The 7,190-nt window shown below is 37.5% G+C and overlaps 1 protein-coding gene across 2 annotated transcripts in view; it reads left to right on the top strand.

Moving 5' to 3' along the window:
- LOC106883684 (protein AF-9) overlaps positions 1-7,190 on the top strand; it is a 35,590-nt gene that overhangs the window by 1,184 nt on the left and 27,216 nt on the right. The gene's annotated exons all lie outside the window — the stretch shown is intronic.

The raw sequence follows: 7,190 nt of genomic DNA, 5'->3' as shown, positions 1-7,190 counted from the left end.
TTTTTTTACGAGTTCATTACGAAACAAACCTAAAGCGAAATTTTGTAAAATGTCTCTCTAATTGTTACGAGGAGGAAGAGAATGTGTATGTGTGACGTTAATGCCTTTCTTAAGTGCATTAAACGATTAGAGAAGGGTAGTGGAATTTACTACCCTTAAAAACTTAAATACTTATGCTCCCTCTGTTGATCTCTCTGGAATTTAAACTGGGTCGCAAAGTCATCAGGCATTTTTTAAAACATACAAATCAGATTCCAAGAAAAGTAAAGCGTTTAGCATTATCAAAAATAAAAGTTCTCAAATTTGCATCATTTCATATGAAATTGGAAAAACAAGAATCCTGACGTTTCCAGTTTTTCTCTTTCTCCATCCTACGCATCTTGTTTTCGCCTTAAAGTTTGTTAGTTCGTTGTATAGACGTATAATTGGTTTCATTCTATTAAGTTTTTATTTCTAAGATTGTCGATGTTGATTTTCATACCTTTGTTACACACACACAATGCGAAGTTAATGCAGGATATCGAAACTACTTTTATATATATATCGATTGGTGTTGATTAAATCTTAGCAAGTGGTCAATAGTTGGATGAATTGAATGTAGAATATTATTTATTGGTACTTTGTCAGTGTCTTGATAATGTGATGTTGTTAACTAACATATCCATAAAGACAGGAACTGTATAGGTTATAACTTTTCTTTCTTTATTTTTCCAACGGGATTTTGTGACGTTCGTTTTCGACAATTAGTCTTCATATCCTAATTACTTTTCTCTCCTTTCTCAACCTACTTCTCTCTCGGTTTCTCTAAGACCCCCTCCCCACTATCCAGCTTGTCGCTTCGGTCTTTCTGTTCTCTTGTTTGCCCCACGATCTCAGACCTCGATGTCGTTTTTCGAGTGAGGTTTGAAAATGTTCATAGTTATCCGTATGAATGTCACCCAAATGATTTCATGTCATTCAGAACTCCTTTTCTTAAAAGTTGCAGCCATTTACCCTGGTCATATATTGCACTACCGCTGGAGACTTTTTCCGTATGGAAATGATTTTGCTTCTAGAACAAATTAAATTCTTTCAAAAAGAAAAGAAAAGTCTTAATGTGAGGTGGCTGTGTAGCCCTCCGTTTAGTCCTCATCGAGCAGCCCTTTATCAAAGTTGTTCCAGCTACGACCATCCCATCATTTTCTCTGGCATTTTGTATGTGGAACTACATTATTCTATGTATGCTCACTCCTTTTCTCAAGATGGTACCCTGTTATTTTACTGGTGATTTTATTGCTATTTGTAGCGGGTCGAACAACCGCGTAGAGGACTTTCTCGTTGGCCCATTTGCATTGTGACTGTAGGAAGGGCATCCAGCTTTTAGAAACCTTTGTTACAACAAATAACCCCTCCCACCCATGTAAACGTGGACCAAAGTGGGGGGGGGGAATAGCGAAAGAAGAAAACAAAATTTTTTTCTTTATTTCATTAGATTTTGTTTGTTTTTGTTAGCTTTTTTGAAAGATGTTTACTATTGTCAATATTAACCAAGTCACTTAAAAAAATGTTTTTGTTTGTTTACTGAAAAAGTCATGGCTGCCAAGGGCAGATAACTTTCAACGGAAATTTGAAAATCGCTTTATTTTACAAGCTAACCCTTCATCACATCTTGACTAAATGCTTTTAACCCTCTCTTAACACTTTTTTTCGTTACTATTTTCGGCATTTAATTAGAAACATATAAGACACATGAAATGAATACCCAAATAGTTGAAAGATTTTTTTCCAGTAAAGTATACAATGCCGTGGGCAAATATAGTTTTGATAAGTGAAAATGTAACAGCTGACCGAAGTGACAATTTGTACTCTTCACATGGCACCTTTGTGTGTTTATGGACAGATACACTTAGCTATCAATACTCCCTTACACCTACCTATCTATAGATAGTAGGTAAGGTAGCGCCATCTGCTCACTGTTTATAACAGTTCTCGTTCAAATTCTTCTGTAGTCAGTCTGGTTAATCACATAGATGAATACTGCTTATTAGTAAGCCAGGTACTTAGCTTCATCACCCTTGTGTTGTTGTTGTCCCAAGGTGAGCCTGATCGAAAGGCATTGCAACCATAACTTTCCCACCTTATAAAAGCTTGTCTAGGACTGTGCCTCTATGTGAATCATCATCATCATCATCGTTTAACGTCCGCTTTCCATGCTAGCATGGGTTGGACGGTTTGACTGAGGACTGGTGAAACCGGATGGCAACACCAGGCTCCAGTCTGATTTGGCAGAGTTTCTACAGCTGGATGCCCTTCCTAACGCCAACCACTCAGAGAGTGTAGTGGGTGCTTTTACGTGTCACCCGCACGAAAACGGCCACGCTCGAAATGGTGTCTTTTATGTGCCACCCACACAAGCCAGTCCAGGGGCACTGGCAACGATCTCGCTCGAAAATCGTACAGGAGCCAGTCAGGCGGTACTGGCAACGGCCACGCTCAAAATGGTGCATCTCATGTGCCACCCGCACAAGAACCAGTCCAGGGGCACTGGCAACGATCTTACTTGACTTGCCGGGTCTTCTCACGCACAGCACATTTCCAAAGGTCTCGGTCGTGCCCTTTTATTTAAAAAATCATAGTGTGATTTAAGGAAGGTTTAGTTGCCGTTCCTAGTAGGTTAGCTCTATCATGCTTATGTGATAAAACTAGGTATACAAAACAAATATAGAATATTTTTCAAGTATCAATCTGTTGGCATTTATTCAATTTTTATCATATCCTTTGAATCTTTGCTTCACTGCCTTTGTAGTATAATCTAGTGAGATGGTTGTTTTAAGGTAAACCCACTTAAATAGCAGCTGCATACCAACTCGTTTTCAGGTTCAAGCCTTTCTAATGTGTAACTTGATTTTCATTTGTTTATCATTGGTTTACTAAAACATACAAGTTCAATGTAATCAGCTATAATACTTTATGGCAGCTGGTTTTCATCGTTATTGATGGTCATTAGTCTTTGCATCAAGAAACAAGTTGATCTTGGATCAGATGTTGTTAATTGTTGATGAGCTGTGAAAATAAGATTATTAGTAAAGTCAGGGTCAGAGGGATAAAGGCTCTACTGATACCTTAATCACTTTAGCTTGATGGGAGTTAGAACTTTGCCTCAGAAATATAAATCATCACAATCATCATCATTTAACATCCATGTTCCATTCTGGCATGTGTTGGATGATTTGACTGGATCCAAAAGGTTACCATGCTCCAATATCAGCTTTGGTATGCTTTCTGTGGCTGGATGCCCTTCCTAATGCTACCCACTTTACAGAATGTACTGGGTGCTTTTTGGGAGGTTTCATGCAATAGTAGTCCACTGCAATAACAATGAGAAAAGGAATTAGGTGTCTTCCTGAAGAAATCTTACTGTTGTTGGAAACACTTTGGTTTTGACAATTGTGTTTGGCACAAAGCTCAACAAGTTTCCATACATGAATGGTGGTGACTTCAGATACCTCAGATCATATGCTGCTGACATTAAGAAAGATTTCTTGATGTTTGGCAATTGAACGTTTCCAAGTCAACAAGTTGGCATAGAGAGCATTCTCTAAGGAAACTTGGACTCTGAAGAAGGAACATCTTCAAGATCACCTTGATAGTATGTACATACATTATGTTTCTTATGAGAGTGCAGAACATCTCATGGCATGAACACAAAACTAAAGAGAAGTTTTGCAGCCATGTTTCACATATCTCTGCTATTGTGGTTCAACACAAATATAGTTTCTGGTCGCCAGTGTTTTTGTGTTAAACACCAGGCTGTATTGGATGTTGTATTTTGGAAACTTCTGTGCTCTGATAGATGGACAAGGACCACTTAGCTCTTTTGATGTTGGCAGAAATGAACAGTATGAAATTGAGGTCTTACCCAAAGTTAAATTGGGACAGAAATTCTTGTTGCAGTGTGGTGAAACACATTTCAGCTGCAGCCATGTAAAGAAGACCATAAGAGTGACAATAATATTTCTTTGAACTGAGCCTGTAAACCAGTTTCAATTTTCAATTAACTTGTAGCGTATATATGGTTTGTTTTACAACTGCATAGTTTCAGATTTAATCCCTTCAACAAGAGTCTTCTATCGTTGCCTTGGGTCAACCAAATCCTTCATCATCATCGTTTAACGTCCGCTTTCCATGCTAGCATGGGTTGGACGATTTGACTGAGGACTGGTGAAACCGGATGGCAACACCAGGCTCCAAAAGGAAATTTAGTTGAGGGAAGTGCATGGAATTCATATTTTGTTGGTGTAGCATGAACAAAGAATCCAGTGACTTCTTTGTGTTTTCTCTTTTTCAGTTAATGTAGAGTAGTTTGAGAAAGATTTGGCTGCTAATTCTAGTTGATTGAACTGCTACATAGACACAAGCTAGTAAGAGTTCCTCTATATAGTTATTTACTTTAAATGGCAGCAGCCAAAACCTACATTAGACTGGATGGTCATAGATGGAATGTATTTTGACTATATGTCTACTCAATCATAGTCGACCTTTCTGTGGACGAGTATTTTCTATCACCCAGGTCAACCAAAGCTGGATTTGGTTGATGGAAACCTGTCGTGAGTGTGTGTTTCTCTCATGTTTACTTGTTTTGTAAACAATGGCTTCCTGCCAGTGTCATTGGCCTGTAGTCCACTACAAAGGGATATCAGGGCTTCTTAATATGTTGTACAATCTTAGTAAACAAAAGGTGACTTTGCTTCTTTTCTGTTCCCCACATAAAACAGAAAAATAAACATATCCTAGCTATTAGTTGCTCAATAGACTGGGAAACTATTACTCCACTTAGAAATAAGTTAGAAGCTAGCAACAAGAAGGATGTCTGATGGTTGAAAAACACTGCTTCAATGTATCCTTGGCTGACCTATACAAGCATGGAAAAGTAGGAATTTAAAACCATGATGATGATAGAGACCTCCCTTGTTGACTTGTATATGTATGTCTAAATATATATTTCACCATCGTCATAAACATTTAAGGTCCGTCTTCCATGCTGGCATGGGTTGGATATCTTGACATGAACTGGCATGCCTGGGGTCTGCATCAAGTTCCACAGTCTGTTTTGGCTTCGTTTCTATGACTGGATGTCAACCACTTTACAGAGTGTACTGGATGCTTTTTATGTGTTATGTGGGACCTTGGTTTTAGGATCTCAGGTTTATACATATATATATATATAGAGAGAGAGATTCAGATGAATTAAGTACTTAAGTTGAGGCACCAAAAAACTAGTGAGGTATTATCCAGAGGTGATGCAGTATGACTGTTTCAAGCGGCTCCATTTAATTGAACAATGCAATCATTACATCAATTTAAATGCAGGGCTATCCTCAGTTGCATAAATAAATAAATAGAATTAATTTAATCAGTCGGACTATACAAATTATACATTTGTATAATTTTACTAAAATCCTCTAAGAAAGTAAGAAAACAGACAAAGTCCATGCTGTTTTCACTTCAGCTTAGAAGCTACTAAGACATCAGGGAAAAAGAAACTTGTTAGGGTTCTAGCTTGTCACAGATTTTTGGGTCGGTTTTGATTTATAGTCTTGTTTATCAAATCTTTGTTATCAAAATCTAAGAGCAGTCAAAACCAACCCAAAAATCTGTGACAAGCTAGAACCCAAACAAGTTGCTTTTTTTCCTGATGTCTTAGTAACTTCTAAGCTGAAGTGAAAACAGCATGGACTCTTGCTTGTCTTCTTATCCTCTTAGAGGATTTAAGTAAAATTATACAAATGTGTTGTCTGACTAAATTCTCTTTATTTATTTATGTAGCTGAGGACAGCTCTGCTTTTAAATTGATATAATGATTGCATTGTTCAATTAAATGGAGCTGCTTGAAACGGTTGTACTGCATCACCTCTGGATATCCTGTTGATTATTTTGATATATATATATATATATATATATATACATTCAATCATCAGTTTAAAAAATGTATATACTCTTTAAGATCTATTTCTCTCATTTGTTCTATCTATGTGTGCATATATGTCTCTATACATACACTATCTACTTCTGCTCATGTACATGTATGTGCATGAAGATGAATAATTTTCTGGCCATATTTCCTGGAAAATAACTGTTTCGATTAATTTTGAAAATATCTAAGAGTTTGAAAAGATATAGCAAAATAATTGACTTGGCATGAAACTTACCAAAAATGTTCTTTTATAAAATTAAGATTTCTTTTTGAATATGAAGTTTAAAACAGGCAGGTCACTCAACCCAAGGTTGTGCCAGACAAGATGTCAAAAGAGTTAAAGGAATTTTATGGAACCTAGGCGTTAGGAAGGGCATCCAGCTGTAGAAACTCTGCCAAATCAGATTGGAGCCTGGTGTAGCCATCTGGTTTCACCAGTCCTCAGTCAAATCATCCAACCCATGCTAGCATGGGAAGCGGACGTTAAACAATGATGATGATGATGATGATCTATTTGATGGACTTCAGTTATATGAATGATAAGTACATTTGAACATGTGGACAAACAAATGTGCACAATGAGCACAGTTATTCTTGCACACGAGAGCAAATATTTGTGTTTTTACATCTCTCTCTTCATATATACAGTATAGAAAACATTTAAATTATTATATATATTAAAAGAAAATGAGATGCAATGGACTCATAATTGACAACTGTGAGTTTTCTACATCTTATAGCAGAAACAGTTGTAAGCTAATGAAGTTCATCTCATTTTTTTTATTACTGCTCTGTACTCAACTAACACTTTGTTCTTATGTTGCATTCTATACCAAGTTATTAGTCTCGCAGTCTGTATATATATATATAGTTTGTTGTTGTTGGCACTCCATTGCTTACGACGTTGAGGGTTCCAGTTGATCCGATCAACGGAACAGCTTGCTCATGAAATTAACGTGCAAGTGGCTGAGCAATCCACAGACACATGTACCCTTAACATAGTTCTCATGGATATTCAGCGTGACACAGTGTGACAAGGCTGACCCTTTGAATTACAGGCTCAACAGAAACAGGAAGAAAGAGTGAGAGAAAGTTGTGGTGGAAGAGTACAGCAGGGTTCGCCACCATCCCCTGCCGGAGCTTCGTGGAGCTTTAGGTGTTTTCGCTCAATAAACACTCACAACGCCTGGTCTGGGAATCGAAACCGCGAGTCCGCTGCCCTAACCACTGGGCCATT

The sequence above is a fragment of the Octopus bimaculoides genome, chromosome 17 (assembly GCF_001194135.2).
Source record: "Octopus bimaculoides isolate UCB-OBI-ISO-001 chromosome 17, ASM119413v2, whole genome shotgun sequence".
Lineage (NCBI taxonomy): Eukaryota > Metazoa > Mollusca > Cephalopoda > Octopoda > Octopodidae > Octopus > Octopus bimaculoides.
This window is presented reverse-complemented; position numbering and strand designations above follow the sequence as displayed.